The following is a 26990-nucleotide window of genomic DNA, read 5'->3' on the forward strand; positions in this document are numbered from 1 at the left end:
TTTTTGAATTATGGTTTTCTCAGGGTGTATGCCCAGAAGTGGGATTGCTGGGCCATATGGTAGTCTATTTTTAGTTTTTTAAGGAACCTCCATACTATTCTCCATAGCGGCTATATCAATTTACATTCCCACCAACAGTGCAAGAGGATTTCCTTTTCTTCACACCATCTCCAGCATTTATTGCTTTTTGATGATGGCCATTCTGACTGGTGTGAGGTGATATCTCATTGTGGTTTTGATTTGCATTTCTCTAATGATTAGTGATGTTGAGCATCCTTTCATGTGTTTGCTGGCAATCTGTATATTTTCTTTGGAGAAATGTCTGTTTAGGTCTTCTGCCCATTTTTGGATTGGGTTTGTCTGTTTTTTTGATATTGAGCTGCATGTGCTGTTTGTATATGTTGGAGATTAATCCTTTGTCAGTTGCTTCATTTGCAAATATTTTCTCCGATTCTGAGGGTTGTCTTTTTGTCTTGTTTATGGTTTCCTTTGCTGTGCAAAAGCTTTTAAGTTTCATTAGGTCCCATTTGTTTATTTTGGTTTTTATTTCCATTTCTCTAGGAAGTGGGTCAAAAAGGATCTTGCTGTGATTTATGTCATAGAGTGTCCTGCATATGTTTTCCTCTAAGAGTTTGATAGTGTCTGGCTTTCCACTTAGGTCTTTAATCCATTTTGAGCTTATTTTTGTATATGGTGTTAGGGAGTGTTCTAATTTCATTCTTTTACATGTAGCTGTCCAGTTTTCCCAGCACCACTTATTGAAGAGGCTGTCTTTTCTCCATTGTATATTCTTGCCTCCTTTGTCAAAGATAAGGTGACCATATGTGCGTGGGTTTACCTCTGGGCTTTCTATCCTGTTCCATTGATTTATATTTCTGTTTTTGTGCCAGTACCATACTGTCTTGATTACTGTAGCTTTGCAGTATAGTATGGAGTCAGGGAGCTTGATTCCTCCACTCTTTTTCTTTCTCAAGATTGCATTGGCTATTCAGAGTCTTTTGTGTTTCCCTACAAATTGTAAAATTTTTTGTTCCAGTTCTGTGAAAAATGCCATTGGTAGTTTGATAAGGATTGCACTGAATCTGTAGATTGCTTTGGGTAGTAGAGTCATTTTCACAATGTTGATTCTTCCAATCCAAGAACATGGTATATCTCTCCATCTATTTGTGTCATTTTTAATTTCTTTCATCAGTGTCTTATAGTTTTCTGCATACAGGTCTTTTGTCTCCTTAGGAAGGTTTATTCCAAGAACATGGTATATCTCTCCATCTATTTGTGTCATTTTTAATTTCTTTCATCAGTGTCTTATAGTTTTCTGCATACAGGTCTTTTGTCTCCTTAGGAAGGTTTATTCCTAGGTATTTTATTCTTTTTGTTGCAGTGGTAAATGGGAGTGTTTCCTTAACTTCTCTTTCAGATTTTTTGTCGTTAGTGTATAGGAACGCAAGAGATTTCTGTGCATTAGTTTTGTGTCCAGCTACTTTACATAATTCACTGATTAGGTCTAGTAGTTTTCTAGTAGCATCTTTAGGATTCTCTATGTATACTATCATGTCATCTGCAAACAGTGACAGTTTTACTTCTTTTCCGATTTGGATTCCTTTTATTTCTTTTTCTTCTAATTGCCATGGCTAAAACTTCCAAAACTATGTTGAATAATAGTGGTGAGATTGGGCAACCTTGTCTTGCTCCTGATGTTAGAGGAAATGGTTTCAGTTTTTCACCATTGAGAATGATGTTTGCTGTGGGTTTGTCATATATGGCCTTTATTATGTTGAGGTAGTTTCCCTCTATGCGCACTTTCTGAAGAGTTTTTTTTTTATCATAAATGCGTGTTGAATTTTGTCGAAAGCTTTCTCTGCATCTATTGAGATTATCATATGGTTTTTCTCTTTCAGTTTGTTAATATGGTGTATCACATTGATTGATTTGTGTATATTGAAAAATCCTTGCATTCCTGGGATCAACACCACTTGATCATGGTGTATGATCCTTTTAATATGCTGTTGGATTCTGTTTGCTAGTATTTTGTTGAGGATTTTTGCATCTATGTTCATCAGTGATATTGGCCTGTAGTTTTCTTTTTTTGTGACCTCTTTGTCTGGTTTTGGTATCAGGGTGATGGTGGCCTCATGAAATGAGTTTGGGAGTTTTCCTCCCTCTGCTATATTTTGGAAGAGTTTGAGAAGGATAGGTGTTAGCTCTTCTCTAAATGTTTGATAGAATTCACCTATGAAGCCATCTGGTCCTGGGCTTGTGCTTCTTAGAAGATTTTTAATCACAGTTTCGATTTCAGTGCTTGTGATTGGTCTCTTCATATTTTCTGTTTCTTCCTGGTTCAGTCTTGGAAGGTTGTACTTTTCTAAGAATTTATCCAGTTCTTCCAGGTTGTCCATTTTATTGGTATATAGTTGATTGTAATAGTCTCTCACGATCCTTTGTATTTCTGCAGTGTAAGTTGCTACTTCTCCTTTTTCATTTCTAATTCTATTGATTTGAGTCTTCTCCCTGTTTTTCTTGATGAGTCTGGCTAATGATTTATCAATTTTGTTTATTTTCTCAAAGAACCAGCTTTTAGTTTTATCAATCTTTGTTATTGTTTCCTTCATGTTTTTCATTTATTTCTGATCTGATCTTTATGATTTCTTTCCTTCTGCTAACTTTGGGTTTTTTTGTTGTTGTTGTTGTTCTTTCTCTAATTGCTTTAGGTGTAAGGTTAGGTTGTTTATTTGAGATGTTTCTTATTTCTTGAGGTAGGATTCTATTGCTATAAACTTCACTCTTAGAACTGCTTTTGCTGCATCCCATAGGTTTTGGGTCATCGTGTTTTCATTGTCACTTTTTTTGTAGGTATTTTTTGATTTCCTCTTTGATTTCTTCAGTGATCTCTTGGTTACTTAGTAGCATATTGTTTAACCTCCATTTGTTTGTATTTTTTACAGTTTATTTTCCTGTACTTGATATATAGTCTTATAGCGTTGTGCTCAGAAAAGATACTTGATGCAGTTTCTGTTTCCTTAAATTTACCGAGGCTTGATTTGTAACCCACGATATAATCTATCCTGGAGAATGTTCCATGAACACTTGAGAAGAAAGTGTATTCTGTTGTTTTTGGATGGAATGTCCTATAAATATCAATTAAGCCTATCTGCTCTAATGTGTCTTTTAAACCTTGTGTTTGCTTCTTTATTTTCATTTTGGATGATCTGCCCATTGGTGAAAGTGGGATGTTAAAGTCCCCTACTATTATTGTGTTACTGTCGATTTCCCCTTTGATGGCTGTTAGCATTTGCCTTATATATTGAGGTGCTCCTCTGTTGGGTGCATATATATTTACAATTGTTATATCTTCTTCTTGAATTGATCTCTTGATCATTATGTAGTGTTCTTCTTTGTCTCTTGTGACAGTCTTTATTTTAAAGTCTATTTTGTCTGATATGAGAATTGCTACTCCAGCTTTCTTTTGATTTCCATTTGCATGGAATATCTTTTCCCATCCCCTCACTTTCAGTCTGTATGTGTCCCCTAGGTCTGAAGTGGGTCTCTTATAGACAGCATATATATGGGTCTTGTTTTTGTATTCATTCAGCCAGTCTGTGTCTTTTGGTTGGAGCATTTAATCCATTTACATTTAAGGTAATTATCGATATGTATGTCCCTATTACCATTTTCTTAATTGTTTTCAGTTTGTTATTGTAGGTTATTTACTTCTCTTGTGTTTCCCGCCTAGAGAAGTTCCTTTAGCATTTGTTGTAAAGCTGGTTTGGTGGTGCTGAATTCTCTTAACTTTTGCTTGTCTGTAAAGGTTTTACTTACTCTGTCAAATCTGAATGAGATCCTTGCTGGGTAGAGTAATCTTGGTTGTAGGTTTTTCCCTTTCATCATTTTAAATATGTCCTGCCACTCCCTTCTGGCTTGCAGAGTTTCTGCTGAAAGATCAGCTGTTAACCTTATGGGGGTTCCCTTGTATGTTATATATTGCTTTTCCCTTGCTGCTTTTAATATTTTTTCTTTGTACTTAATTTTTGATAGTTTGATTAATATGTGTCTTGGCATGTTTCTCCTTGGATTTGTCCTGTATGGGGCTCTCTGCACTTCCTGGACTTGACTGACTCTTTCTTTTCCCATGTTAGGGAAGTTTTCAACTGTAATCTCTTCAAATATTTTCTCAGTCCCTTTCTTTTTCTCTTCTTCTTCTGGGACCCCTATAGTTCGAATGTTGATGCATTTAATGTTGTCCCAGAGGTCACTGAGACTGTCCTCAATTCTTTTCATTCTTTTTTCTTTATTCTGCTCTGCAGTAGTTATTTCCACTATTTTTTCTTCCAGGTCACTTATCCATTCTTCTGCTCAGCTATTCTGCTATTGATTCTTTCCAGAGTATTTTTAGTTTCACTTTTTGTGTCATTCATCATTGTTTACTTGCTCTTTACTTCTTCTAGGTCCTTGTTAAACGTTTCTTGTATTTTCTCCATTGTATTTCCAAGATTTTGGATCATCTTTACCATCATTACTCTGAATTCTTTTTCAGGTAGACTGCATATTTCCTCTTCATTTGTTAGGTCTAGTGGGTTTTTGCCTTGCTCCTTCATCTGTTGTGTGTTTCTTTGTCTTCTCACTTTGCTTAACTTACTGTGTTTGGGGTCTCCTTTTCGCAGGCTGCAGGTTCGTAGTTTCCATTATTTTTGGTGTCTACCCCCAGTGGGTGAGATTGGTTCAGTGGGTTGTGTAGGCTTCCTGGTGGCAGGGACAGGTGCCTGTGTTCTGGTGGGTGGGGCTGTATCTTGTCCTTCTGGTGGGCAGGCCCACACCTGGTGGTGTGTTTTGGGGTGTCTGTGTATGACTCTAGACAGCCTCTTTGCTAATGGGCAGGGTTTTGTTCCTGTCTTGCTATGTGTTTGGCATGGGGTGTCCAGCACTGGAGCTTGCTGGCCTTTGTGTGGAGCTGGGTTTTAGTGCTGAGACGAAGATATCTGGGAGAGCTCTGCCGATTGATATTATGTGGGGCCGGGAGGTTTTTGGTGGTCCAATGTCCTGGCCTCGGCCCTCCCACCTCTGAGGCTCAGGCCCAACACCCGGCTGGAGCACCAAAACCCTGCCAGCCACATGGCTCAGAAGAAAAGAAGAAAGAAAGAAAAAAAACAAACAGAAAGAACCCCAGGACAAATGGTAAAAGCAAACCTAAACAGACAAAATCACACAAAGAAGCATACACATACACACAAAAAGAAAAAAAGGAAAAATAATTTTTTAATTAAAAAAATTAAAAATTAAAAAATAATAAAAAATTAAAAATAAAAAAAAATTTTAAAAAGAGGAGAGCAACCAAACCAATAAACAAATCCACCAATGATAATAAGCACTAAATACTAAACTAAGATAAAGATAAAACCAGAAACAAATTAAACACAGAAAGCAAACCCCAAGTCTACAGTTGCTCCCAAAGTCCATGGGCTCAATTTTGTGAACATTCATTGTCTATTCAGGTATTCCACAGATGCAGGGTTTATCAAGTTGATTGTGGGGATTTAATCTGCTGCTCCTGAGGCTTCACAGAGAAATTTCCCTTTCCCTTCTTTGTTCGCACAGATCCTGGGGTTCAGCTTTGGTTTTGGCCCCACCTCTGTGTGTAGACCACCCTCAGGAGTCTGTTCCCCACCCAGACAAAGGGCTTAAAGCAGCAGCTGATTAGGGCTCTCTTGCTCACTCAGGCCTGGGAGAGGGAGGGTACAGTAGTCATAATTGGAATGCGGGGCAAGCCTGCGGCCACTGGCGTAACATTGCAACAGCCTAAGGCATGCTGTGTGCTCTCCCAGGGAAGTTGTCCATGGATCACAGGACTCTGGCAGTGGCGTGCTGCACAGGTTCCCAGGGGGGTGTGGGTAGTGACCTGCGCTTGCACACAGGATTCTTGGTGGCAGCAGCAGCAGCGTTAACAGTTCATGGCTGTCTCTGGGGTCTGAGCTGATATCCGTGGCTCACGCCCATCTCTGGAGCTCACTTAGGCGGTGCTCTGCCTTCTGTGGGCACACAGGGAAGGAATCCCCTCTCCTCGCACACCCCAAAACAATGGTCTTTTGCCTCTTTGGCAGTTCCAGACTTTTTCCCAAACTCCCTCCTGGCTAGCTGTGATGCACTAGCCCCCTTCAGGCTGTCTTCATGCAGCCAACCCCAGTCTTCTCCCTGGGGTCTGACCTCCGAAGCCCGAGCCTCAGCTCCCAGCCCCCACATGCACTGGCAAGTGAGCACACAAGCATCTCAGTTTGTGAGGGATGGTTGGCACCGATCTTTTGTGCGGGATTCTCTCCACTTTGCCCTCTGCACCCCTGTGGCTGTGCTCTCCTCCATGGCTCTGAAGATTCCCCCCGCACCCCTCATCCCCACCAGTGAAGGGGCTTCCTAGTGTGTGGAAACCTTTCCTCCTTCTCAGCTCCCTCCCAGAGGTGCAGGTCCTGTCCCTATTTTTTGTCTCTGTTTTTTCTTTTTTCTTTTGCCCTACCCAGGTATGTGGGGATTTTCTTGCCTTTGGGGAAATCTGAGGTCTTCTGCCAGCGTTCAGTAGGTGTTCTGTAGGAGTTGTTCCACATGTAGATGTATTTTTGATGTATTTGTGGGGAGGAAGGTGATCTCCACGTTTTACTCCTCTGCCATCTTGAAGGTCTCTCCAAGTTGCTGATTTTTTGTTGCTGATTTGCCAGAGTTCTTGTATGCTTTAGGTATTCTTTGTCAGTTTCAGACATTGAAAAAATTTTCTCTAATTTTATCATCTCCCTATTAGTTTTATCCATGGTGTTTTATGTTGAATAGAAATCCTTAAACATATTCAAATTTATCAAAGATTTGCCTTATGGTTTGACTTTTAGGATTTTGTTTCCACTCTAAATTCAGAGAAACAAAGAATTCTTCTTAGGCAACCCAGAGTCCAGTATGAGAAACATAAGGCTAACTTAAAAGATAATTAAACATTAGGAATCAACACACAGAGAGGCAGTTACCCTGATATATCTGCTGTTCATTGGGTACAAAGTAAAAAGTTATCAGGTCATTCTCATAATCCTGAGAATGGTCCAGAGGTAGAGCTATGTTACATTTGTCATTTTAATTTATTTTATTTTGAAAAAATACTTTGTTGAGAAAAGAATGAAACAAGGATTAGTAATTAATATATAAATTCTGAGAAATTTTGACATATGTATATCACCATGAAGCCCCAAAATCAAGATAATAAATATATTTATCCCTCCCAAACTTTCCTCATTCCACATTTTAATCCCTCCTTACCAACCCTCATCACTTCCCAAACTCCCCCACAGCCCCTGTCTATATACAACCACCATCACAATTCTAGATTATTTTACATTTTTGAAGTTTTATGTAAATGGAATCAAACAATAAGTACTTTTTTCTGACTTGTTTCACTCAGCAGAATTATTTTGAGATTCAGCCATATTCTACTGTGAATAGTTTGTTTCTTTTTATTCCTAAGAAGTATTCCATTGTATAGATAATAGCATGTTTCATTGATCCACACATCCAGTAATGGACATTTAGGTTGTCTTTACTTTTTGGCTACTATTGATAATGCTGCTATGAACATTGTATGGAATTATGTTTTTAGGTTTTTTTTAATGAATAAGTTGCATATGTATTCTCATGTATAAATGAGTACAGGTTTCACATTTGACTTTATCAATTAATAGCATTTAATATTAACATTGTCAAACTGTTCAGTACATTTTAAAATCACTAATCATATGTCTTAAGTTGAAATTTAGCTGTAAAATAATATATATATATTTTAAGTATGAAAACTTTGCTACAAGGAAAATAGCACATATATTTTACCATAGCTATTAAATATCTCAGTTTAGTCAGTCCACCCTACCCCTTTTATTTTTTATTGGAGTATAATTGTTTTACATTGTTGTGTTAGTTTCTGCTGTATAACAAAGTGATCAGCTACATGTATACATATATCACCATACCGCCTCCCTCTTGCCTCTCCCTCCCGCCCTCCCCATCCCACCCCTCTAGGTGGTCACAAAGCACCGAGCTGATCTCCCTGTGCTATGCGGCTGCTTCCCACTAGCTATCTATTTTACGTTTGGTAGTGTATATATGTCCATGCCACTCTCACTTTGTCCCAGCTTATCCTTCCCCCTCCCCGTGTCCTCAAGTCCATTCTCTACATCTGTGTCTTTATTCCTGTCCTGCCCCTAGGTTCTTCAGAACCATTTTTTTTTTAGATTCCATATATATGTGTTAGCTAATGGTATTTGTTTTTCTCTTACTTCACTCTGCATGATAGACTCTAGGTTCTTTTTGACCCACCTCCTAGAGAAATGGAAATAAAAACAAAATAAACAAATGAGACCTAATGAAACTTATAATCTTTTGCACAACAAAGGAAACCATAAACAAGACGAAAAGACAACCCTCAGAATGGGAGAAAATATTTGCAAATGAAGCAACTGACAAAGGATTAATCTCCAAAATATACAAGCAGCTCATGCAGCTCAATATCATAAAAACAAAAAACCTAAGCCAAAAATGGGCAGAAGACCTAAATAGACATTTCTCCAAAGAAGATATACAGATTGCCAACAAACACATGAAAGAATGCTCAACATCACTAATCATTAGAGAAATGCAAATCAAAACTACAATGAGATATCACCTCACACCAGTCAGAATGGCCATCATCAAAAAATCTGCAAACAATAAAAGCTGGAGAGGGTGTGGAGAAAAGGGAACCCTCTTGCACTGTTGGTGGGAATGTAAATTGATACAGCCACTGTGGAGAACAGTATGGAGATTCCTTAAAAATCTAAAAACAGAACTACCATACGACCCAGCAATCCCACTACTGGACATATACCCTGAGAAAACTATAATTCAAAAAGAGACATGTACCACAATGTTCATTGCAGCACTATTTACAATAGCCAGGACATGGAAGCAACCTAAGTGTCCATCAACAGGTGAATGGATAAAGAAGGTGTGGCAGATATATACAATGGAATATTACTCAGCCATAAAAAGAAATGAAATTGAGTTATTTGTAGTGCTTTTATTTCTTTTAGGTAAATACCTAGGAATGAAATGGCTGGAACAGATGGTAGATGTGTTTTATCTTTGTGAAAAACTTACAAAGTGATTACACCAGTTTACATTCCCACCAGCACCATAGGAGAGTTCTAGTTGTTCCACATCCTCACTAATATTTAGTATGGTTAAGAAATCTGTTGCATTTCTATACACTAAGAACAAATTATCAGAGAAACTGAGGAAACAATCTCTTTTGCCATCATATTGAAAAGAATAAAATACCTAGGAATAAACCTACCTAAAGAGGTAAGAGACCTGTACTCGGAAAACTATAAGACACTGATGGAAGAAACTGAAGATGACAAAAACAGATGAAAAGATATATCGTGTTCATAGGTTGGAAGAGTTAATATTGTTAAAATGACCATACTACCCAAAGCAATCAACAGATTCAATGCAATTCCTATCAAAATACCAAAAGCATTTTTCACAGAACTAGAATGAATAATTTTAAAATTTGTATGGAAACACAAAAGACCCCGAATAGCCAAAATAATCTTGAGAAAGAAGAACAGAGCTGGAGGAATCATGCCCCTGGACATCATACTATACTACAAAGCTATGGTAATCAAAACAGTATGCTACTGGCACAAAAACAAACACATAGATCAATGGAACTGAATACAGAACCAAGAAGTAAACCCACATACTTGTGGTCAACTAATCTATGACAAAGGAGGCAAGAACATACACTGGAGAATAGACAGTCTCTTCAATAAGTGGTGCTGGGAAAACTGGACAGCTACATGTGAAAGAAGGAAATTAGAACATTCTCTAACACTATATACAAAAATAAACTAAAAATGGATTAAAAACCTAAATGTAAGACCTGAAACCATAAAACTCCTAGAAGAAAACGTATATGGAACACTCTTTGACACAAATCAGCAATATTTTTTTGGATCTGTCTCCTAAAGCAAAGGAAATAAAAGCAAAAATAAACAAATGGGACCTAATTAAACTTAAAAGCTTTTCCACAGCAAAGGAAACTATTGACAAAACAAAAAGACAATCTACTGAATGGGAGAAAATATTTGCAAATTATATGACCTATAAGGGGTTAATATCCAACACATATAAACAGCTCATACAACTCAACATCAAAAACAAACAACCTGATTTAAAAATGGGCAGAAGACCTGAATAGACATTTTTCCAAAGAGGAATTGAAGATGGCCAACAAGCACATGAAAAGATGCTCACCATCGCTAATTACCAGGGAAATGCAAATCAAAACCGCAATGAGCTCTCTCCTCACACCTGTCAGAATGGCTATCATCAAAAAGAACAAAAATGTAGAGAAAAGGGAACCTTTGTATTCTGTTGGTGGGAATGTAAATTGGTACAGCCATTCTGGAAAACAGTATGGAGATTTCTCAAAAAACTAAAAATAGAACTACCATATGACCCAAAAATTCCACCCCTGGGTATATATCTGAAAGCAACAAAAGCACTAGTTTGAAAAGATACATGCAACCCAATGATCATAGCAGCATTATTTATTCATAATTGCCAAGATATGGAAGCAACCTAAATGTCCATCAGCAGATGAATGGATAAAGAAGATGTGGTATACTGTGGAGAACAGTGTGGAGGTTCCTTAAAAAACTAAAAATAGAGCTACTGTATGATTCTGCTATTCCACTCCTGGGCATATATCCAGAGAACACTATAATTTGAAAAGATACATGTACCCCAATGTTCATTGCATCACTATTTACAATAGCCAGAGCATGGGAGCAACCTAAGTGTCCATCGACAGATGAATGGATAAAGAAGATGTGGTATATTTATACAATGGAATATTACTCAGCCATAAAAAAGAATGAAAAATGCCATTTGCAACAACACGGATGGACTTGGAGATTATCATACTAAGTGAAGTAAGCCAGACATAGAAAGACAAATATCAAATGATATCACTTATATGTGGAATCTAAAAAAAATGATACAAATGAACTTATATACAAAACAGAAATAGACCCACAGACATGGAAAACAAACTTATGTTTATTAAAGGGGAAGGGGGGAGGGAAAAATTAGGAGTTTGGGATTAACCGATACAAATTACCACATATAAAAGAGATGAACAACAAGGTCCTACTGTATAGCACGGGGAACTATGCTCAATATTTTGTAATAACCTCTAAGGGAAAAGAAGCTGAAAAAAAATAGATACAGAGAGACCTTCAAGATGGCGGAGGAGTAAGACGTGGAGATCACCTTCCTCCCCACAAATACATCAGAAATACATCTACATGTGGAACAACTCCTACAGAACACCTAGTGAATGCTGGCAGAAGATCTCAGACTTCCCAAAAGGCAAGAAACTCCCCATGTACCTGGGTAGGGCAAAAGAAAAAACAGAGACAAAAGAATAGGGACGGGACCTGCACCTCTGGGAGGGAGCTGTGAAGAAGGAAAAGTTTCCACACACTAGGAAGCCCCTTCACTGGTGAAGACGGGGGGGTGGCAGTGGGGAAGCTTTGGAGCCATGGAGGAGAGCCCAGCCACAGGGGTGCAGAGGGCAAAGTGGAGAGATCCCCACACAGAGTATTGGTGCTGACCAGCACTCACCAGCCTGAGAGGCTTGTCTGCTCACCTGCCGGGGCAGATGGGGGCTGGGAGCTGAGGTTCCGGCTTTGGAAGTCAGAGCCCAGGGAGAGGAGTGGGGTTGGCTGCATGAAGACAGCCTGAAGGGGGCTAGTGCGCCACAGCTAGCTAGGAGGGAGTCTGGAAAAAAGTCTGGAACTGCCAAAGAGGCAAGAGACCATTGTTTAGAGGTGCGAGAGGAGAAGGGATTCAGAGCACCACCTAAACGAGCTCCAGAGACGGGTGCGAGCCTCGGCTATCAGCACAGACACCAGAGACAGGCATGAAATGCTAAGGCTGCTTCTGCAGCCAACAAGAGGCCTGTGTGCAAGAACAGTTCACTATCCGCACCTCCCCTCCCGGGAGCCTCTGCAGCCCACCACTGCCAGGGTCCCGTGATCCAGGGACAACTTCCCCGGGAGAACACACAGCGTGCCTCAGGCTGTTGCAACGTCATGCTGGCCTCTGCCGCTGCAGGCTGGCCCCACATTCCGTACCCCACCCTCCCCCTGGCCTGAGTGAGCCAGAGCCCCCTAATCAGCTGCTACTTTAACCCCGTCCTGTCTGAGCAAAGAACAGACGCCCTCAGGCTACCTACACGCAGAGGCAGGGCCAAATCCAAAGCTGAACCCCAGGAGCTGTGAGAACAAAGAAGAGAAAGGGAAATTTCTCCCAGAGCCTCAGGATCAGCAGATTAAATCTCCACAATCAACTTGATATACCTTGCATCTCTGGAATATCTGAACAGACAACGAATCATCCCAAAATTGAGGCGATGCACTTTGTGTGATTTTGTCTGTATAGCTTTGCTTTTACCATTTGTCCTAGGGTTCTGTCTGTCCATGTTTTTATTTTCTTTTTTAGTATAGTTTTTAGTGCTTGTTATCATTGGTGGATTTGTTTTTTGGTTTAGTTGCTCTCTTCTTTCTTTCTTTTTTTAATTACTTTTCAATTTTTTTAATTTTTAATAATTTCTTTTTATTTTTTATTTTAATGTTTATTTTATTTATTTATTTATTCATTTATTTTTAATTTTTTTCCTTCCTTTTCTTTTTTTTGTGTGTGTATTGTATGGTTTTTTTTCTTTTTATATACACCAGGTTCTTATTAGTCATCAATTTTATACACATCAGTGTATACATGTCAATCCCAATTGCCCAATACATCACACCACCCCCCCACCCCCCCGTGGCTTTCCCCCTTTGGTGTCCATACGTTTGTTCTCTACATCTGGGTCTCAATTTCTGCCCTGCAAACCGGTTCATCTGTACCATTTTTCTAGGTTCCACATATATGCATTAATATACGATATTTGTTTCTTTTGAGCCATGTGGCTGACAGGGTCTTGGTGCTCCAGCTGGGTGTCAGGCCTGTGCCTCTGAGGTGGGAGAGCAGAGTGCAGGACATTGGTCCACCAGAGACCTCCCAGCTCCATGTAATATCAAACGGCAAAAGCTCTCCCAGAGATCTCCATCTCAACGCTAAGACCCAGCTCCACTCAACGACCAGCAAGCTACAGTGCTGGACATCCTATGCCAAACAACTAGCAGGATAGGAACACAAACCCACCCATTAACAGAGAGGCTGCTTAAAATCATAATAAGGTCACAGACACCCCAAAACATACCACCAGATGCGGTTCTGCCCACCAGAAAGAAAAGATCCAGAGTCATCCACCAGAACACAGGCACCAGTCCCCTCCACCAGGAAGCCTACACAACCCACTGAACCAACCTTAGCCACTGGGGGCAGACACCAAAAACAACGGGAACTACGAACTTGCAGCCTGCAAAATGGAGACCCTAAACACAGTAAGTTAAGCATAACGAGAAGACAGAGAAACACACAGCAGATGAAGGAGCCAGGTAAAAACCCACCAGACGAAACAAATGAAGAGGAAATAGGCAATAAACCTGAAAAAGAATTCAGAGTAATGATAGTAAATATGATCCAAAATCTTGGAAGTAGAATGGAGAAAATACAAGAAACGTTTCACAAGGACTTAGAAGAATTAAAGAGCAAACAAACAATGATGAACAATACAATAAATGAAATTTAAAATTCTCTAGAAGGAATCAATAGCAGAATAACTGAGGAAGAAGTACGGATAGCTGACCTGGAAGATAAAATAGTGGAAATAACAACTGCAGAGCAGAATAAAGATAAAAGAATGAAAAGAATTGAGGACAGTCTCAGAGACCTCTGGGGCAACATTAAATGCACCAACATTCGAATTATAGGGTTCCCAGAAGAAGAATAGAAAAAGAAAGGGACTGAGAAAATATTTGAAGAGATTATAGTTGAAAACTTCCCTAATATGGGAAAGGAAATAGTCAATCAAATCCAGGAAAGGCAGAGAGTCCCATTCAGGAAAAATCCAAGGAGAAACACGTCAAAATACAAATTAATCAAACTATCAAAAATTAAATATAAAGAAAAAATATTAAAAGCAGCAAGGGAAAAACAACAAATAACATACAAGGGAATCCCCATAAGGTTAATAGCTGATCTTTCAGCAGAAACTCTGCAAGCCAGAAGGGAGTGGCAGGACATATTTAAGTGGTGAAAAGGGAAAAACTTACAACCAAGATTACTCTACCCAGCAAGGATCTCATTCAGATTTGATGGAGAAATCAAAACCTTTACAGACAAGCAAAAACTAAGAGAATTCAGCACCACCAAACCAGCTTTACAACAAATGCTAAAGGAACGTATCTAGGCAGGAATCACAAGAGAAGGAAAAGACCAACAATAAGGAACTGAAAACAATTTAGAAAATGGTAATAAGAACGTACATATGGATAACTACCTTAAATGTAAATGGATTAAATGCTCCAACCAAAAGACATAGACTGGCTGAATGGATACAACAACAAGACCCATATATATGCTGTCTACAAGAAACCCACTTCAGACCTAGGGACACATACAGACTGAAAGTGAGGGGATGGAAAAAGATATTCCATGCAATTGGGAATTAAAAGAAAGCTGGAGTAGCAATACTCATATCAGATAAAATAGACTTTAAAATAAAGAATGTTACAAGAGACAGAGAAGGACACTACATAATGATCAAGGGATCAATCCAAGAAGAAGATATAACAATTGTAAATATTTATGCACCCAACATAGGAGCACCTCAATATATAAGGCAAATGCTAACAGCCATAAAAGGGGAAATCGACAGTAACACATTCATAGTAGGGGACTTTAACACCCCACTTTAACCAATGGACAGGTCAGCCAAAATGAAAATAAATATGGAAACACAAGCTTTAAATGATACTTTAAACAAGATGGACTTAATTGATATTTATAGGACATTCCATCCAAAAACAACAGAATACACTTTCTTCTCAAGTGTTCATGGAACATTCTCCAGGATAGATCATATCTTGGGTCACAAATCAAGCCTTGGTAAATTTAAGAAAATTGAAATCGTATCAAGTATCTTTTTCAACCACAACGCTGTGAGACTAGATATCAATTACAAGAAAAAATCTGTACAAAATACAAACACTTGGAGGCTAAACAATACACTACTAAATAACCAAGAGATCACTGAAGAAATCAAAGAGGAAATCAAAAAATACTTAGAAACAAATGACAATGAAAACATGATGACCTATGGGATGCAGCCAAAACAGTTCTAAGAGGGAAGTTTATAGCAGTACAATCCTTCCTCAAGAAACAAGAAACATCTCAAATAAACAACCTAAACTTACACCTAAAGCAATTAGAGAAGGAAGAACAAAAACCCCCAAAGTTCAAAGAAGGAAAGAAATCAAAAGGATCAGATCGGAAATAAATGAAAAACAAATGAAGGAAACAATAGCAAAATCAATAAAACTAAAAGCTGGTTCTTTGCGAAGGTAAGCAAAATTGATAAACCATTAGCCAGATTCGTCATGAAAAAAAGGGAGAAGACTCAAATCAATAGAATCAGAAATGAAAAAGAAGTAACAACTCACACTGCAGAAATACAAAGGATTATGAGAATTATTACAAGCAACTCTATGCCAATAAAATGGACAACCTGGAAGAAATGGACAAATTCTTAGAAAAGCACAACCTTCTGAGACTGAACCAAGAACAAATAGAATATATAAACACACCAATCACAAGCAATGAAATTGAGACTGTGATTTAAAATCTTCCAACAAACAAAAGCCCAGGACCAGATGGCTTCACAGGCAAATTCTAACAAATACTTAGCGAAGAGCTAACACTTATCCTTCTCAAACTCTTCCAAAATATAGCAGAGGGAGGAACACTCCCAAACTCATTCTATGAGGCCAACATCACCCTGATACCAAAACCAGAAAAAGATGTCACAAAGAAAGGAAACTACAGGCCAATATCACTGATGAACATAGATGCAAAAATCCTCAATAAAATACTAGCAAACAGAATCCAACAGCACATTAAAAGGATCATACACCATGATCAAGTGGGATTTATCCCAGGAATGCAAGGATTCTTCAATATACACAAATCAATCAATGTGATACACCATATTAACAAATTGAAGGAGAAAAGCCATATGATCCTCTCAATAGATGCAGAAAAAGCTTTGGACAAAATCCAACATCCATTTATGTTAAAAACCCTCCAGAAAGTAGGTATAGAGGGAACTTACCTCAACATAATAAAGACTATATATGACAAACCCACAGCCAACATCGTTCTCAGTGGTGAAAAACTGAAACCATTTCCTCTAAGATCAGGAACAAGACAAGGTTGTCCACTCTCACCACTATTATTCAACATAATTTTGGAAGTTTTAGCCACAGCAATCATAGAAGAAAAAGAAATAAAAGGAATCCAAATCGGAAAAGTAGAAGTAAACCTTTCACTGTTTGCAGATGACATGATACTATACACAGAGAATCCTAAAGACGCACCAGAAAACTACTAGAGCTAATCAATGAATTTGGTAAAGTAGCAGGATACAAAATTAATGCACAGAAATCTCTTGCATTCCTATACACTAATGATGACAAATCTAATAGAGAAAGTAAGGAAATACCTCCATTTACCATTGCAACAAAAAGAATAAAATACCTAGGAATAAACCTACCTAAGGAGACAAAAAAACCTGTAGGCAGAAAACTATAAGACACCGACGAAAGATATTAAAGATGATACAAACAGATGGAGAGATATACCATGTTCTTGGATTGGAAGAAGCAACATTGTGAAAATGACTATACTACCCAAAGCAATCTACTGATTCAATGAAATCCTTATCAAACTACCACTGGCATTTTTCCACAGAACTAGAACAAAAAGTTTCACAATTTGTATGGAAACACAAAAGACCCCGAATAGCCAAAGCAATCTTGAGAAAGAAAAACGAAGCTGGAGGAATCAGGCTCCGTGACTTCAGACTATACTACAAAGCTACAGTAATCAAGGCAATATGGTACTGGCACAAAAACAGAAATATAGATCAATGTAACAGGATAGAAAGCTCAGAGATAAACCCACGCACATATGGTGACCTTCTTTTTTTTCTTTTTTTTTGTGACCTTATTTTTGATAAAGGATGTAAGAATATACAATGGAGAAAAGACATCCTCTTCAATAAGTGGTTCTGGGAAAACTGGGCAGCTACATGTAAAAGAAAGTAATTAGAACACTCCCTAACACCATACACAAAAATAAACTCAAAATGGATTAAAGACCTAAATGTAAGGCCAGACACTATCAAACTCTTAGAGGAAAACATAGGAAGAACACTCTATGACATAAATCACAGCAATATCCTTTTTGACTCACCTCCTAGAGAAATGGAAATAAAAACAAAATGAACAAATGGGACCTAATGAAACTTAAAAGCTTTTGCACAGCAAAAGAAACCATAAACAAGACAAAAAGACAACCTTCAGAATGGGAGAAAATATTTGCAAAGGAAGCAACTGACAAAGGATTAATCTCCAAAATTTACAAGCAGCTCATGCAGCTCAATATCAAAAAGGCAAACAACCCAATCCAAAGATGCGCAGAAGACCTAAATAGACATTTCTCCAAAGAAGATATACAGATTGCCAACAAACACATGAAAGGATGCTCAACATCCCTAATCATTAGGGAAATGCAATTCAAAAGTACAATGAGGTATCATCTCACACCAGTCAGAATGGCCATCATCAAAACATCTACAAACAATAAATGCTGGAGAGGGTGTGGAGAAAAGGGAACCCTCTTGCACTATTGGTGGGAATGTAAATTGTTACATCCACTATGGAGAACAGTATGGAGGTTCCTTAGAAAACTAAAAATAGAACTACCATACGACCCAGCAATCCCACTACTTGGCATATACTCTGAGAAAACCATACTTCAAAAAGAGTTATGTACCACAATATTCATTGCAGCTCTATTTACAATAGCCAGGTTATGGAAGCAACCTAAGTGTGCATCGACAGATGAATGGATAAAGAAGATGTGGCACATATATACAATGGAATATTACTCAGCCATAAAAAGAAACAAAATTGAGTTATTTGTAGTGAGGTGGATGGACGTAGAGTCTGTCATACAGAGTGAAGTTAAGTCAGAAGGAGAAAAAACAAATACCGTATGACAACACATATATATATGGAATCTAAAAAAAAATGGTTCTGAAGAATCTAGGGCAGGACAGGAATAAAGAGGCAGACGTAGAGAATGGACTTGAGTACACGGGAGGGGGATGTGTAAACTGGGATGAAGTGAGAGAGTGGCATGGAGATATATACGTTCCCAAATGGAAAATATATAGGTAGTTGGAAGCAGCCACATAGCACAGGGAGATCAGCTCTGTGCTTTGTGACCACATAGAGGGGCGGGATAGAGAGGGTGGGAGGGAGATGCAAGAGGGAGGAGATATGGGGATATATGTATATGTATAGCTGATTCACTTTGTTATAAAGCAGAAACTAACACACCATTGTAAAGCAAGTATACTCCAATAAAGATTTTTAAAAATATATATATATATGTATGTGTAAATGAATCATTTTGCTGTACACCTATAACTAACACAACATTGTAATTCAACTATATTTTTTAAAAAATCTCAGTCCAAAAAAGAACGTTGTATATATACATATGGAATGCTACTCAGCCATTAAAAAAGAATGAACATTTGCCATTTGCAACAACATGGATGGACTTGGAGGGTATTATGCAAAGTGAAATAAGTCAGACAGAGAAAGACACATATTTTATGATTTCTCTTATATATGGAATTTAAAAAATAAAACAAAGTAGTGAATATAACAAAAAAGAAGCAGACTCACAGATATAGAGATCAAACTAGTGTTTACCAGTGGGGAGAGGGAAGGAGGGAAGGGCAAGTTAGGGGTAGGGGATTAAGAGGTACAAACTTCTATGTATAAAATAAATAAGGATATATTGTACAACATGGGTAATATAGGCAATATTTAGTAATAACTGTAAATGGATTATAACCTTTAAAAATTGTAAATCACTATGTTGTACACCTGAAACTTATATAACATTGTACATCAACTATACCTCAATAAAAAATAAACATTTAGTGTGGTTAACATTTTCCATTTTAGCCATTTATTTATCTACGGGCTATGAAATGTATTAATTTCCTATTGCTGCTGTACAAACTACCATGAATTTAATGACTTTAAAAAACAGAAATTTATTTATTTATCTTACAATTCTGGAAGCCAGGAGTTCGGAATGAGTCTTATAAATACTAAAATCAAGGTATAAACCAGACTGTATTCCTTCTGGAAACTGCAGGGGAAACTCCTTTCCCTTGCTTTTTCCATCTTCTAGAGGCCACCTACATTCCTTGGGTCATGCCTGGCCCCTTCCTCCATCTACAAAGCATATCACTCCAACCTTTGCTTCTGTTGTCATATCCCTTTCATTCAACAGATACTCCAGCCTCACTCTTAAAATGAACCTGTTGATTATATTGGGTCCATACAGATAATCTGGGATGATTTCCCCAGCTCAAGATCCTTGACTTGCTCATATTTGGAAAGCACCTTTTACAATGTTAGGTAACAGTCACAGGTTTCAGGGATTAGGACTTAGACACATTGGGGGAGGGGAAGCATTATTTAGCCTACCACAATTGATACCTCATTTTGTGTGTGTGTTTTTAACAGCTTGAGATATAATTCACCTACCATAAAATTCACCCTTTTTAAGTATTTGGTAGGTTTTATTATATTAACAAAGTTGTGCAACCATCACCATTAATTCCAGAACATTTTCATCACCCCAGTAAGAAACCTGATACTAATTCACGTGTTCCCTCCTACTTGCCCCTAGGTCCCTTTCTCCAGCCTTAGGCAACCATTAATCTGCTTTCTGTTTTCATGGATTTGCTTACTTGTTTAATATACATGGAATCAAACGATACATAGTCTTTTGTGACTTGATTCTTTCACTTAGCATGTTTTCACATCCATCCATTTTGTAGCATGTGTCAGCACTTTATCATTTTTATGGCTGAACAATATTCTATTGTATAGATATACCACATATTGTATCCATTTGTCAGTTGGACAATTTAGTTGTTTTCACTTTTTTTCACTCTCATGAATAATGCTGCTGTGAACATTGTGTAGAAATTTTTGTGTGGGCATATGTTTTTTCTTGGGATTTCATTTCTCTTGGAATTTCTGGATCATATGGTATTTCTATGTTTTACTTTTTGAGGAACTGCCAAATCATTTCCTCAAGTGTCCACATCATTTTACATTCCCACCAGAAATATATGAAGGTTCAGATTTCTATACATCCTCACCAACACTTGTCCACCTTTTTTTATTATTATTATTATAGCCATCCTAGTGTTTGGGAAGTAGTATCTCACTGTGGTTTTGATTAACATTTCCCTGAAAACTAAAGATGTTGAGCATCTTTTCATATGTGTATTGGCTATTTGTGTATCTCCTTTGGAGAAATATCTATTCAGATTATTTTCTTGTTTCTTAATATATCAGGGTACAGTTCCTTATCAGATATATGATTTGCAAATATTTTATCCCATTATCTAGGTTGTTTTTTTCATTTTCTAAATGATGTCCTTTGAAGCACAGAAGTTTTTGATTTTGTTAAGTCTAACTTATCTATTTTTTCTTTTGTTGCTTGTGCTTTTGGTGTCATGTCTAAGAAACCATTGTTGAACTCAAGGTCACAAAGATTTACCCTTATATTTTCTTCTAAGAGCTTTATTGTTTTAGCTCTTGCATCTAGCTCTTTCATCCATTTTGAGTTCTTTTTTGTGTGTGATGTGAGGAAAGGCTCTTACTTCATACTTTTGCTTGTGTATTTCTAGTGGTCCAAGTTTATTTGTTGAAAAGACATTTCCCCCCATTGAATTGTCTTGGATTGCTTGCCAAAAATCACTTGTGAATAAATCTGAGTCTTTATTTCTGGGAATTCAATTCTATTCAACTGATCTGTCTGTTTACCCTTATGCTAGTACTACACTGTCTTGATTATTGTAGATTTGTAATAAGTTTTGAAATTAGGAAGAGTGCGTGTTCCAACTTTGTTCTTTTTTTCAAGATTATTTTGACTATTCTGAATCCCTAGAATGGCTATATGAATTTTAGGATTAACTTGTCATTTTCTGCAAGTTGGTCAATTTGAGTAGCATTGCCACTTAATATTTAAGTCTTAATTCAGGAATATTGGATGTCTTACTATATTTAGGTCTTCTTTAATTTCTTTCAACAACATTTTGTAGTTTTCATTGTACAAGTCTTGCATTTTTTGTTAAATTTATTCCTATTTTATTTATTTTGATGCTATTTTTAAAAATTAATTAATTTATTTATTTGGCTGTGTTGGGTCTTCGTTTCTGTGCGAGGGCTTTCTCTAGTTGTGGCAAGCGGGGGCCACTCTTCATCGCGGTGTGCGGGCCTCTCACTATCGTGGCCTCTCTTGTTGCGGAGCACAGGCTCCAGATGCGCAGGCTCAGTAGTTGTGGCTCACCGGCCTAGTTGCTCCACGGCATGTGGGATCTTCCCAGACCAGGGCTCGAACCCGTGTCCCCTGCATTGGCAGGCAGACTCTCAACCACTGCGCCACCAGGGAAGCCTGATGCTATTTTAACAAGAATTTTTTTCTTGACTTCATTTTCAGATTGTCCAGTGCTAATGTAGAGAAATACAATTGTTTTGTATATTGATCTTGTATCCTGAAACATTGCTTAACTCATTTATAAGTTCTAGTAGGTTTACTTTTTATTTTTTTGTGTGGAGGGAGATTCTTTAGTATTTTCTATATACAAGATTGTGTCATCTGCAGATGCAATTATTTTTACTTCTTCCTTTTCAGTCTGCATTTTCTTGCCTAATTGTCCTAGCTAGAAATTCCAGTACAATGTTACACTGAAGTGACAAAAAGAGACATCCTTGTCTCGATCCTTACCTTAGGAGGATATCTTTCAGTCTTCCACTATTACGTACGATGGTACCTATGGGTTCTTTTGTAGATATTCCCTATCAGATTGAGGAATCTCCCATTTCTAATGAGTTGAGTGTTTTTATCATTAAAGAGTATTGGATTTTGTCAAATGCTTTTCCACATCTCTTGAAAGGATCATGTAGTTCTTGTCCTTTATTCTATTAATATGGTATATTACATTGATTTTCATATTTAAAACAAACTTGCATTTCTTAGGGTAAGTCCTACTTGATAGTAGTATATAATCCTTTCCACACATCACTGGATTCCAATTTCCAGTTGCTAGGTTTTTGGTTTTGCTTTTTTTAAGGATTTTTGTATCTATATTCACAAGAGATATTCAGATAAGTTAATTTTGTCTGGGGTCCCTTGCTTCCAGCCTGAAGAATTTCCCTGAATATTCCTTGTAAGGTAGGTCTGCTAGCAACAAATTCTCTCAGCTTTTGCTTATTTGAGAATGTCTTTATTTAGCCTTCATTCTTTTTTTAAAAATTTTTAACTTATTTATTTATCTTATTTTTGGCTGCGTTGGGTCTTTGTTGCTGCACACGGGCTTTCTCTAGTTGCAGTGAGCAGGGGCTACTCTTCGTTGCGGTGCACGGGCTTCTCATTGCAGTGGCTTCTCTTGTTGCGGAGCACGGGCTCTAGGCATGCAGGCTTCAGTAGTTGTGGCACACAGGCTCAGTATTTGTGGCTCACGGGTTCTAGAGCACAGGCTCAGTAGTTGTGGCGCACAGGCTTAGTTGCTCCGCAGCATGTAGGATCTTCCCGGACCAGGGCTCGAACCCGTGTCCCCTACATTGGCAGGTGGATTCTTAACCACTGCTCCACCAGGGAAGCCCAGCCTTCATTCTTATAAGACAACTTTACTGGATATATGATTACTGACTGACAGAGTTCTTCTTTCAGCACTTTGAATATATCATCCTTCTACTCTCCATGGTTTTGATTAGTAGGCAGCTGTTAATCTTACTGGAGTTCCCTGTATGTGATGAGTCATTTTTCTCTTGCCACTTTTAAGATTTTATCTTTGTCTTTTAATATTTTTACTGTGGTATGTCTTGGTGTGGATCTCTGCATTTACCCTACTTGCAGTTCTTTGAGCATCTTAGGTGTGTAGGTTAATGTTTTTCATCAAATCTCAGAAAATTTTAGCCATTATTTATTTGAATTTTTTTCTGCTCCTTTTTTCTCTCTTCTTCTTCTGGTACTCCCTTTGTGTATATGTTGGTGCACTTAATGTGGTTGTACACATCTCTGAGGCCCTGTTCATATTTCTTCATCCTTTTTTCTCTTTATTTTTTTACATCTTTATTGGAGTATAATTGCTTTACAATGTTGTGTTAGTTTCTGTTGTATAACAAAGTGAATCAGCTATATGTATACATATATCCCCATATCCCCTCCCTCTTGAGCCTCCCTCCCACCCTCCCTATCCCACCTCTCTATGTGGTCACAAAGCACCAAGCTGATCTCCCTGTGTTATGCAGCTGCCTCCCACTAGCTATCTATTTTACATTTGGTAGTGTATATATGTCAATGCTACTCTCTCACCTCGTCCCAGCTTTCCCCCCACCACTGTATCCTCAAGTCCATTCTCTGTGTCTGTGTCTTTATTCCTGTCCTGCCCCTAGGTTCATCAGAACCTTTTTTTTTTTTTTTAGATTCCATATATATGTGTTAGCATACGGAATTTGTTTTTCTCTCTCTGACTTAACTTCACTCTGTGTGACAGATTCTAGGTCCATCCACCTCACTACAAATAACTCAATTTCGTCTCTTTATTATTAAGATTGCATAACCTCTATTGATCTATTTTCAAGTTCACCAATTCTTTCTTCTGCCAATTCAAATCTACTCTTTGAAGTCTATTAGAGTCCCCTAGTAAATTTTTTATTTTCATTATTATACTTTTAAACTCCAGAATTTTGATTCTTTTAAAAAAATTTATTTATTTATGGCTGTGTTGGGTCTTCGTTTCTGTGCGAGGGCTTTCTCTAGTTGTGGCGAGCGGGGCCCACTCTTCATCGCGGTGCGCGGGCCTCTCACCATCGCGGCCTCTCTTGTTGCGGAGCACAAGCTCCAGACGCGCAGGCTCAGCAGTTGTGGCTCACGGGCCTAGTTGCTCTGCGGCATGTGGGATCTTCCCGGTCCAGGGCTTGAACCCATGTCCCCTGCATTGGCAGGCGGATTCTCAACCACTGCGCCACCAGGGAAGCCCCAGAATTTTGATTTTTAAAACTAATTCATATTTTTTATTGATATTTTCTTTTTATTGAGACATTGTCATCATACCTTTCTTTAATTTTTTAAAAAATTAATTTATTTTTTGGCTGCATTGGGTCTTCGTTGCTGCTCACGGGCTTTCTCTAGTTGCAGCAAGTGGGGGCTACTCTTCATTGCAGTGCGAGGGCTTCTCATTTCGGTGGCTTCCCTTGCTGCAGAGCATGGGCTCTAGGTGCACGGGCTTCAGTAGTTGTGGCATGCAGGCTCAGTATTTGTGGCTCGCGGGCTCTAGAGCACAGGCTCAGTAGTTGTGGCGCACGGGCTTACTTGCTCTGCGGCATGTGGGATCTTCCTGGACCAGGACTCGAACCCATGTCCCCTGCATTGGCAGGCAGATTCTTAACCACTGTGCCACCAGGGAAGTCCCCCTTTCTTTAATTTTTAATCAAGGTTTCCTCTAGTTCTTTGAACATATTTACTATAATAGCAACTCTGAAATGTTTGTCTTCTAAACTGACATCTAGGCCCTCTCACTGGCAGTTTCAGTTCCTTCTTTTCTTCCTGTGTATGGGTTATGTTTCCCTGTTTTTGTTTTTCTGGGTTTTTTTTTTGCATGTCTAATTGTAGCAACTCTGCATACTGACTCTCCCTTACTCAGGGTTGTTGTTTGCTTATTTGTTTAGTGATATGGATGGACTATCTTAGTGAAGTCCATTTCCCCTATAGTGTGCAGACCTTAATGTCATTCCTCAAAAGGCACAGGTTTGGTATGCATGCAGTCACCCTGAGATGACAGTGGTTTTAGCAGGGATCTTTTTATCTCTTTCCCTGATCTGTTAAGCTGTCTACCACTGTTGGTAACACACAGAGCTGTTAGGCGCCACTAATTGCCAACTAATTGCCCTCATATTTTTGAGATTGCCCTGTGGCATAAATTGCTCCTCAGTCTGATCCAATTAAACCTGGGCCCCTTTGCAGAGGTAGTTTTTGAGGCCAGCCTTTGAGTTTTGTTCTGACTACAGGAGGGCTTTTCTTATATCTTTCCCTCATTCTCTCTAGTAAATTGGTCTATAATTAGTTTTGTTTGTTGTTCTCATGAAGCTGCTAGCCTCTTCTTAATTGCTTACTACCAAAATCTCCAGCATTTCGAGAGAGCACCCTTTGGCTTGAACTTCCCCACACTGTGTTCCAAATAAACTCAGTTCCCTTGGGGAGAGCATCAGAGTTCTCTGTTCTTATGGATCACCTTTCTCCCTGGGCAAAACCTCTGTGTCACTGCTCCAGAGGTGGAGTTGGGATCGGTGGCCTGTTTCAGAGTGACACACCTACTTTACAAGCAGAGTGTGTCTTGCCTCTCTTGATGTGGAAAATATCCTATAAGTCAGCTGGAGTGAGGGTGACTAGGGACAAGTGTTTCTTTTTTTTTAAAATTTATTTATTTATTTTTGGCTGCTTTGGTTCTTCAATGTGGTGCACGGGCTTCTCATTGCAGTGGCTTCTCTTGTTGTGGAACACGGGGTCTAGGCATGTGGGCTTCAGTAGTTGTGGCACACAGGCTCAGTGATTGTGGCTCATGGGCTCTAGAGCGCAGGCTCAGTAGTTGTGGTGCACGGGCTTAGCTGCTCCGCGGCATGTAGGATCTTCCTGGACCAGGGCTCGAACCCGTGTCCCCTGCATTGGCAGGCAGATTCTTAACCACTGCACCACCAGGGAAGCCCTGGGACAAGTGTTTCTGACCTGCCATGCCTAGGTTAGAGCTTCCATACTATGATGTAAAGCTGACTAGGGGAAGGGAGCCCCAGTCCTCTCAACCATGCTTGGATGATATAGAGCTGCAACATGGATCTGGGGACAATGAGAAATGCTGGTTGCCCACCCCTCTTTGGGAGAAACCCCATCTTCTTGGATGCACCTGCCTGGAGTGGAGCTTCTGTCATTGAACCTGAGATTCTCACTCTTTTTTTAAACCAATATTTAGTAGATTTTCTTTTATGTGTTGCCAACTGTATATTGTCTTTGGTGAAGCATCTGTTCAAATCTTTTGCCCATTAAAAAAAATTCAGTTCTGGGCTTCCCTGGTGGTGCAGTGGTTAAGAATCCACCAGCCAATGCAGGGGACACGGGTTCGAGCCCTGGTCCGGGAAGATCCCACATGCCGTGGAGCAACTAAGTCCGTGAGCCACAACTACTGAGCCTGTGCACCACAACTACTGAAGCCTGCGTGCCTAGAGCCCGTGCTCCACAACAAGAGAAGCCACCGCAATGAGAAGCCCTCGGACTGCAACGAAGAGTAGCCCCCGCTCGCCGCAATCAGAGAAAAGCCCGCACACAGCAATGAAGACCCAACAGAGCCAAAAATAAAATAAATAAAAATTTAAAAAAAACTTAAAAACAATTGAGTTCTTTGTTTTCTTACTATCAAATTTAGAAAGTTCTTTATATATTCTTTGTTGGATATGTGATTTGCCAATATTTTCTCTAAATTGATTTTTGACAAAAGTACAAAGGCAATTCAATGGAGAACTGATAGTGTTTTCAATAAATAGTGCTGAAACAACTGGATATCTGTATGGAAAAAAGCAAACCATGACCTCTACCTCACTCTACCT

Source organism: Balaenoptera acutorostrata, chromosome X, assembly GCF_949987535.1.
Source record: "Balaenoptera acutorostrata chromosome X, mBalAcu1.1, whole genome shotgun sequence".
Taxonomy (NCBI): domain Eukaryota; kingdom Metazoa; phylum Chordata; class Mammalia; order Artiodactyla; family Balaenopteridae; genus Balaenoptera; species Balaenoptera acutorostrata.